General features: G+C 30.1%; 1 pseudogene; it reads left to right on the forward strand.

The window, feature by feature from the left end:
• Positions 1-444: 444 nt before the first annotated feature.
• On the forward strand, positions 445-7,248 carry LOC145002981 (uncharacterized; annotated as a pseudogene).
• Positions 7,249-9,893: the final 2,645 nt, after the last annotated feature.

Below are 9,893 nucleotides of genomic sequence, written 5' to 3' on the forward strand. Positions count from 1 at the left end.
TTCCTTACACGTGTGTCACACTTTTATAATACGGCCACATGTTTTCATATCATACGGACACTACATTTTAAAGTGACCATAAGACCCATACGATGATGTCACTTTCCGTCACACTTTCAGTGAAAAAATAAAATGTCTCTATACGTATATGGTCACACTTTTTTAGTGTGTCCGTAGATCATTTTTGTACTAGTGAAATTACAAAATCAAACCTCTGTTTGCCTTTTGAATCGGAAGAATAGTTTCATTGGATGCTATTTCTTCGTCTTGTTCTTGATTATGACCAAAAACACGTCCAATACTCGTTAAAATCGGCGACAAGAATTTCTAGAGACAATCACTAATTGAGGAAGACGATGGCGGAAGGGAGGGTTACTACGCCGACTTGCTACTATTGATTAGGGAAGCTATATACAATCATTAACTATAGAGTCGATTGTTGAGATGGAAGAGGAAGAAGCAGAAATGGTGAGAGATCATGATGATGATGATGATGGTGGTGGATACGGATGTGTGTGTGACGATTCTAGGGTTTTTGAGGGGGATGAATTGATAATCTATTGTAGTGATGATAAAGGTATATAATAATTAATTAAGAGTTTTTTAAAATATATAGAAATCAGAGATGTGAAAATAACGATTTTCCAAAATTATAGAAATTTATTTTTGGTTTAGAAAAACGAAATGATTAAGCTACCTTTATTTAGGTTTTGGAAATGATTGACCCACAATCATTCATACATTAACACAATAATTACTTAGAATACTTGAATCTCTCTCTCTCTCTCTCTCTCTCTCTCTCTATATATATATATATATATATATATATATATATATATATATATATATATATATATATATATATATATATATATATATATATATATATATATATATATATATATATATATATATATATATATATATGAAAAAGTTCAATAGAGATCCATTATTATTCAAGTAACCAAGGAACCAATCCAAAGCGTCGGAATTTAAAGCGATCAACGGCAAAAGGAAGGGTTGTAAATTTTTATAACAGACACACATATACCGGATTATAACAAAACTCACTTCTTCTTTTTTCATTTAAATTTTTTTTAAGCCAAGTTTTTTATCGAAAAAAAAATCCAAATGTACCGTTGTTCACTATTTTTCATCCTCTTTACATAGAGATCCATGATAATATATAAAAAAATGAATATTTTTTTATTCGAAAAAAACCCACTTAATTTTTTTTTTTTTTTTTCAATATTTAAGCTTTTTTTATAAAAAAAACTAATTATACCAAAAATATTAATTTTTTGTACTCTATTAATAAACACCAACACGATTATATTAAACAAAAAAAAAAAAAAAAAAAACTCAAACAGTGTAGATTCACACTGTGAATCTAAACTGTAAATATTTCAATTTTTAACATTCACAATATGAAAACCTCGAACATTTCAGATTCATATTGTGAATCTAAGAAGGTTCACCAAAAAAAAAAAAAAAAAAAAAAAAAAAAAAAAAAAAACATCGATCAGTGTAGATTCACATTGTGAATCAAAATTGTAAATATTTCAAATTTTAACATTCACAATATGAAAAAGCTCCGATTAGTTCATATTCACACTGTAAATCTGATTTATTATTATACACACTGTGAATCTGAGAAGGTTCACAATCTGAATCTGAACAGGTTTACAATATGAATCTGAATAAGTTCACAATATGAATCTGAACTGAAATATCGTTTTTTTTTTATTTATTTTTATTTTTTTATTTTTAAATATGAATATGAATCTATGTTTAAAATGTACAAAAAATATGAATTTTGATTTATTTATTAATTTTTTTCTATAAAAAATATACCTTAACTTTTTTCATTAAAAAAAATAAAATGGGTTTTTTTTCGAAAAAAAAAAAGTTCGTTTTTTATATATCATCATGGATCTCTATGGAAAGAGGACGAAAAATCGTGAACAACGGTATATTCGGGTTTTTTTTTTTTTTTTTTTTTTTATATAAAAAACATTGCCTAAAAAAAATTTAACGAAAAAAAGTTGTGGGTTTTTTTGTAAAGAGTGAATTTTTTGGTATAATCCGGTATGGGTACGTTTAATGTAAAAATATACATCTATTTTCTTGGCTGTTGATCGTTATAATTTCTGATGTTCACGATTGATTCATTGGTTTATTGGTTAATTATGGTTGTCTATTGAACATCACCATATATATATATATATATATATATATATATATATATATATATATATATATATATATATATATATATATATATATATATATATATATATATAATTTTCCCATCTTGTTAAACTTAATAAATAATTTTGTTGGTAATATACTTAATACCCTTTACCCTTTGACCATTTTTATTATAATTTTCCCAGGTTGTTTTTTATTATAAGCTGATTCGCTCATAAATATTATTATATATAGCTATTTTGATTCGTTGTTCATGATCCATGTTAGCTATTAAAACATAAGTCCCAACAATTTTAATTGACAACTTTGTTGTTGTTTGACTTCTTCTCCGATAAATGTTCCAATATCTATTTTGAATTGATTTTTTAATTCATAAACTTGATTATATAAATTCTAAACATACTCCTTAAACTATGTGCTGTTTTTTTTCATTTAGATCTATGAAGTATTGTATTAAGTATTGTATTGTAGTGGTGGAGCTATACGAGACGTTGAAGATAGTACAACATTCCAAAAAATTGTTTTATGTATATAAAGATCGATAAATTTTGATATCGTATGAAGAAATTACGATGGTCAAAATAAAAGACCTAAACCAAACCACAAGACATACGCAACCAAACCGTCGATATTATGATGAACATAAGCATTAACAGCCCCAGACATCCTATCAATGATTGTCTCACGTATGATGTCGTGAGAAAAACTTAAAGAAATTATTCATAAGTATTGAATCAGTACAAAAATAAAAAAGTCATATTATAAAACAAAAAAATATTAATGACGAAATGTGTATAAAATTATTAAAGACTACAAAATTATTAAGAACTAAATGCGTATAAAATGAGAAGTACATTACTCTATTAAATCATTTTTTCGGTTAATCTAAAGTAGTCGGTCATAAAGACTAAATGTATACACTTTAACAAGTTGTATGAACAAAAAAAAACTCAATAACCAAATATGTAAAAATCAAAAAATATATTACATTTTTAATTCATTATCCCAAATAAATGATCGGATGACAAGAATGAAGATTAAGAAACGTAGATGATCGGATCACGCGTTATCTTCTTCCAATCATATTATTAAACACGAGTTTGATTTCTATTTGTTTATTTGCGATTGATTAAATTAGCCACTCAATAACATTTTGGCCTTCCCTACAGGCTACATTGGTACTGGAGTTTGGTTTGATTTAATGGATTGTCTCTTGCACTATGAGAACGATGATTGTATTTAGTTTTTGTAGCAAAAAAATTATCACATTTAAAATAGCTACATGTTTTGATTATTTTTATCCTAATGATTTTAGTAATTTTAATTGCTATATATTATGTTTATACCTGTCAAAGAAAAGGGTTTTTACAATTTCTAAAGAAAGACATCTATGATTTTGTTTAAAAAAAATAATATCTAAAATAAAACATATGGTGATGAAATCTTGATGGATACATCCAAATAAATTTATATTTAGTACGGAGTATAAATTTAAATTTAAGATACAATTCTTTTAACATTTAGCATATTTATTGAGCGGCTCTTGATCTTATCCTTTTTCCTATGATAAACATTCGATGCATTGATGTGTCACGTTATGTTATCTAAAACATGAAAAAGGAAATAAGAAACAGAAACGAGAGAGAATAGAAAAGAGTGTCAAATTGCAACTTAAAAAGACATCTATTTTGGAGTATTGGCCTATGGTGAAGACCTCTATATTAAATTTGAAAATTTTCAAAATCAATGTTTTAAAAACATTAATATAGAAAACGCGCTGATTAAAATAAGTATATTGTTGGATGTTGTCTTTACGAATAGCATTTGTGTTTGGATTTATCCCATGTAAAAAGAATTAACGGCGAAAGATTTTTAATAAATTAAAATAAGTATATTGTTGGACGTTGTGTTTATGAATATCATTGGTTTTGAGATGAATCTTTTATATTAGCTAACGAAAAAAATAAATATAAAAGTAAAAACTTTGAATTTATAAGAAAATAAGAAAAATAATATATATATATATATATATATATATATATATCTTTATCTTTACTACTTATAAAAGAAATCTAACTATTTCTATAAATAGATTGAATATAATAATATTATTTTTTTAAAACGTTCAAACTATTAAGCTTGAAGTACAACCCATTTATAATATAATAATATTAAAACTTTAACCCTATCATTTATCCCTAAAAATCTCGTATCAAATTAATAGAAGAATTCATTTGCAAATTGAACCCGTCAATCTCAACACTTCAGTCATTTGAAGCGGTCAATATCAACAATTTATAGAGGATCTCTTCTCTCACATTGGTAACAAGCCATCTCATAATATCTATCTTCGTAATCCCTTCAAAGTAAGAAATATACGCACACTCTCTCGAAGAACCCTAACCAGTAACCAAGACAGTATAACCACCACCACCACAGCCGCTCTGCCTCCTTCCGCCTTCAACCAACCACTATCACGACTACCGTCCTTCCTCTCACCTACGACATGAACTTTCTTTTGGAACATAATATTTTTCTTTAAAAAAATATCGTTGAAAGAAGCTATTTGTCCCCGCCGCTGTGCGCGGGTAACGGCTAGTATATATATATATATATATATATATATATATATATATATATATATATATATATATATATATATATATATATATATATTGAAGAATTGTAACAGTAAACAATCATATTTTTGTCAATTTCAGCCCTTAAACTTTTGGTTTTTTGTCATTAGCCCACTTCTTTTGTTATATAATTATATTGGATTTTGAATTTTTTTTTTTTCTAAATGTTTTTAACTATTCATCAGCGATACATATTCCTTTCATCCGGTTTCTCTTTCTACGTGTTTCTCTCTATGATTCCACCTTTCTTTGTCCAATACAAAACTTCCAGATATCTAGCACCGACTTCATCTTCATCCTCCACCACTCTCCCAACTTTATTGAACGTGTCCTGTTGGGATCGATTTTGGATTTAGAGTCACCACTTCATCTTCCGATAGGTGTCCACCCACCGCATTATCTGCTTCTGATGTCCAACCATCTCATTCAATTTACCGCCCCTCCTTCTCCACATCCATGCATTTCTTTTTACTGCTATTATGCCCACCCAGTCGGAACTGGAGCATATTCATTCTCAAGCTCCAGAATTGGTCACCACCGTTGAACCGTCGAAGCTCCAAACGCCATTCCACCAGTCTTGATGACCTTCGTTTAGCTGAAAATCGATTTGATACTCGACTGTTCTTCGACTTTGTGTATACTCGATTGTTTAAATTCAACCGGCGGTCGCATCCCTTCTCTAAAATTGAACGACGGCGCCCTGGTAAGTGACAATTTATCATTTTCCTGCCGTAATTTGTCATATTCTATCCTCTATTCTGCCTAATTCTTCGTTTCTGATTTTCCTGACAAAATAAATCAATAAGATAACACATATATGAAGCAAGAACTTGTTATAATAGAAATGTTTTTTATTTTTTAAATTTAAATAAATAAACAAACGAAACTAATGATTTTAAATTTTTCATTAAAATATAAATGGATCAATGAAATTGATATCAATTTATTATTACATTTATTGTAATTATTATATTAAAATATTATATGAAATTTAATAAAATTGAAAAACTCATAAATTGATATGTGAAAAAAAAATAATTATAAATAATCATAAAATAAGATTTGATCAATTGAATGAAAGTGTGACAAGTGCACAAGTGTTTAATTCATTCCATGTAAAAAGAGTTAACGACATAATATTTTTATTATTAAGAGTAAATTGCATATAGTTTTGAATTAACCGCGAGAGATTTTTAATATTAAAGAGTAAATTACACGAACAGTGCAATGGTCCTATAGTTTTGAATAGTCTTTAAATTAAATTTTAAGACAAAATTATTAGAACGGTCCTTATGTTATGTCATAACTCGAAAAGTTAGGTCCAAAATTTTTTTAACTCATGTTAATGGTTCAAAAGTTTATTTTGTTGCGAGTTTATCCAAAATTTTCAAAACTTATTATTAAGACATATATGCTCTTGGTATTTTTCATTTTCCAATTTTTATACTAAATAAATACAAAAATATTCCACCTCCCTCTTTTTTTCTCATCAATATATCAACTGATTAACATCTCGTTCCTAAGTTCAATTTAACAAGAGAAAAGAAAGCAAAATAAGTGAAAATTAGAAGAAAATAAAAGAAAATAGTGTTCCTGCATATCATTAAAGGAATGAAGTGGAGGAAAATGGAATGATTATTTTTTCTCATAACTTTCCTTCTGATTTGGAAGAATTTGGAAAGAAAGAACAAACTAACTAATTTTTCTTCAACTTGGGAAAACAAAAGAAAATTGTGTTTTCCTTTTCTTTCTCTTGTTTTCTCTCCTGACTTGCTTTTCACTTCTTTTCTTTTCTGTTGTTAAACTCTGGAACTAAGCGTAATTCTCAATTTTAATCTCAAAAGAAACAAAATCGTGAGCAAGGTTGCGATTTCTTCTCCAGGAGATCTGGATTTTCGTAGTTTAGCAAGCCATCAGTTGGACGTCCCTAACGCAATTGGGAAGGTGATATTCCCTTCTTCTCGTTCTCATCACGGAAATAGTGAATCGGAAGGCAGCATAGCAGCGCATATAATAGAGAACCCAAGGAACTGATTATATACATGGATGTACATGGTTTATCCAAATCTGGCATCCATGAACATGATTAGTTAATGTAATTTGAAGAAAATTAGGGATTTAGAGAGATCGACTGAAGTTGTGTGATTGTTTGATGTATATGATAGTGGAGGATGAAGGATTACTGGTGGTGAGAAGCAATGGGAAGAGGAATCGTGAGGAAAATGAGAAGGAATGGTTCAAGTACCTGAGACTGGAAAGTAGATCTCCTCCGAAGTTGATGAGGAAATTTTGGTTGTCGGATATCATCGCCAGGTGCGAACACAGGGTGTTGACAGTGACGGTGGAAAAGATTCCTCCGCCACCCAAATCCATGATTGTTGAAGTAGCAATTTCTTGAAGTGGATAGTAATTTTAGGAGTGTTTATTTGGTTGTGTTTGGGGTTTAGTTCATGTATTCATCGAATTTTTTAAGAACCTCCAAACCCAGAAAACTCAAAACCTAGAAAATCAAAATCGAAATTGTAAAGCACATTCGGGTAAATTACGTTCTCGGGTGGGTATCGCTTGCAGATTCGTCAACAAAACTAGAGATTAAACTTTCATCTTTGCTCTTATGAGTAAGTTTGCAGAAAATATGTGTTTCATTCTTCAAATCATAATAATTATATATTTTAAATCTGAATCTCTTTCAAAACATCTTTGTAATACTGCCATTGTCCTAATTTGCTTTCGATTGTGTTCACTTGTTGAAGGATGTAGTTTTTTTGCTTGAGTAAACAGTCGGGTTGTGGGTTCGATGATGGTGGTGGGATTGATTTCTTCACCAAAGCATGAACACAGCAAGAAAGAAGTGTTTGGGGCTTGATTAATTGTGTGTGTTCTTTTTAGGAACAAGAGAGAGAGAGAGAGAGAGAGAGAGAGGGAGAGATGTATTTTATTTTTAATTGTTTTTAAATTATTGTAATAAAAGAAAATTTAAAATTAAAATAATAAGCAACAAATCCATCATTATAAACACTGTGGACAAAAATCGCAACAAAATCAAACTTTTTGATGACGGACGCGAGTCCAAACCTTGTTTTGGTCCAACTTGCAAGTTGCAACATCAACACAATGACCATTCTTGCAATTTTGTCATTTTTTAGCTTAGGAAAATCCTTATTGAATGATTTTACTACAACTTTGGTCCCTCTCATACAACTTTCGTCCATGTCATATACAAAGAGTATTTTATTATTGCTAATTCATTTTTCAATTTATTTATTTCATATATGATTTCGTATATAGTTATTATATCAAATGCCCCCAACTCGCTTGTTAATACTCAAGTGATTACTGTGTGACAACCCGATATTTCAACTCTTTGTAATGACCTAATAGGTCAAGTATTGTAAATGTTTTTGAGTTAATAAAATTAACTTTGATAATAAAATATCCAAAAAGTTTCTCTTTAAATTCTTCTATGTTTAAATATCCTTAAAACATGACCGTACGTAAAAAAAACGCCCAAATCCGACTTCGTATATTGAAGTTATGATTTTTCCAAGTTCAGCTTAGCAACAGACAGCTAAAAACTCGAATCGGAGATCGAGCGACATTTGGCCGGAATGACCTAAACGAGAATTGAAGGTCTCGGCAATGGTATTTCAATGGTAAAAAGTCTGGCAAAAACCGACGTCAGATAAAGAAGTTATGAATTTTTAAAAGAAATTCCTTAATCACGTCCTTTTAATAAATAAATAATAAAAATAATTTCGGAATTTGCCAACGGAATCTAAATGAAAGTTGTAGAGCGTAGTCTCACCTACGCGTGGATATAAAGACCATCAAAAACGGAGTTCGTATGAAGAAGATATGAATTTTTGAAGTTTATTAAATAAATTATATATTTATTTAATTCAAAATTCAAGCATAATCCGAAGAGGAGTCAGCGTCCTCATCCGAGGTACGCGCTGCGTACCCCTATACGCCCTGCGTACCCAAGGAACTTGGTCTCAAACCGTCCACGTCGCCCTATGCGAGGCTACCGACCCGCCCGTTCGACCCGCCGTCCCATCCGACCCGACAGACTGATCCGTCCCATCCGAAGCCGAGGCAGTCGAGGCTTCGGTCACACATGACGTACGCGTACGCGCTGCGTACGAGCGTACGCCCCGCGTACGAGGCTTCTCAGGCCCCCTATAAATAACATGCGAGGGCTTCCGAGAAAAATGCTCATTTCTCTCCTTTCTTTCACGATATTGCCTCGTTTTCCGTGCCCGTTCAAACCCGAAGCTCTGGTCTTTTTGCTCAAGTCCCGAGGGTCGATTTTACTACCGAGATTCCTGAGAATCCCGAGAAAAATCCGTTTCCCGAGACGAAACTCTGCCCGGTTTTCCATCTCGCTATCTCCAAACTTTCAAGTGAGTTCATACCCCTTAATTTACCTTTTAAAGGTTCTATAAATTCTTTTATATGCTTTCAAGGGGGGGATTACAAGTAAAACACACGAGTGTTATCGTGTGTTACATAAAGAAATCTTTTATATGCTTTTATATATTCAAATCACATGCGATTTACAAACTTTTAAGGAACTTATATATATATATATATATATATATATATATATATATATATATATATATATATATATATATATATATATAACATATGTTAAAATAGCATTCTATCTTTTGAAATATAAATTTGTTGTAATGCATGTATAAACTAAACTTTCTTAGATTATACTTATCATTCTTAGATTCTACACCGAAAATCTATGCTTTCATAACAAATGATTACCTTTTCTTGGTATTTCTAAACAAACGAGACACACTTTTAGAAAACTATAATAGGTATAGTTTTACGAACAAATTTCTAACTCTTATGTACTAGAAACATGAATTTCAAGAAGCTACTTTCGTATACAAGAACAAACGTAACATTTCAACAAGTAGATCTGTTTTTATACCACGGTTTTGTGAGACACTAACTTCATGTACGTTCGAGTACACATTTCAAGTCCTGTATTATATACCAGAATCCCTTGAAGGGGGAGCATGA

This window comes from Lactuca saligna, chromosome 6 (genome assembly GCF_052625555.1).
Source record: "Lactuca saligna cultivar CGN05327 chromosome 6, ASM5262555v1, whole genome shotgun sequence".
In the NCBI taxonomy this organism is placed as follows: Eukaryota; Viridiplantae; Streptophyta; class Magnoliopsida; order Asterales; family Asteraceae; genus Lactuca; species Lactuca saligna.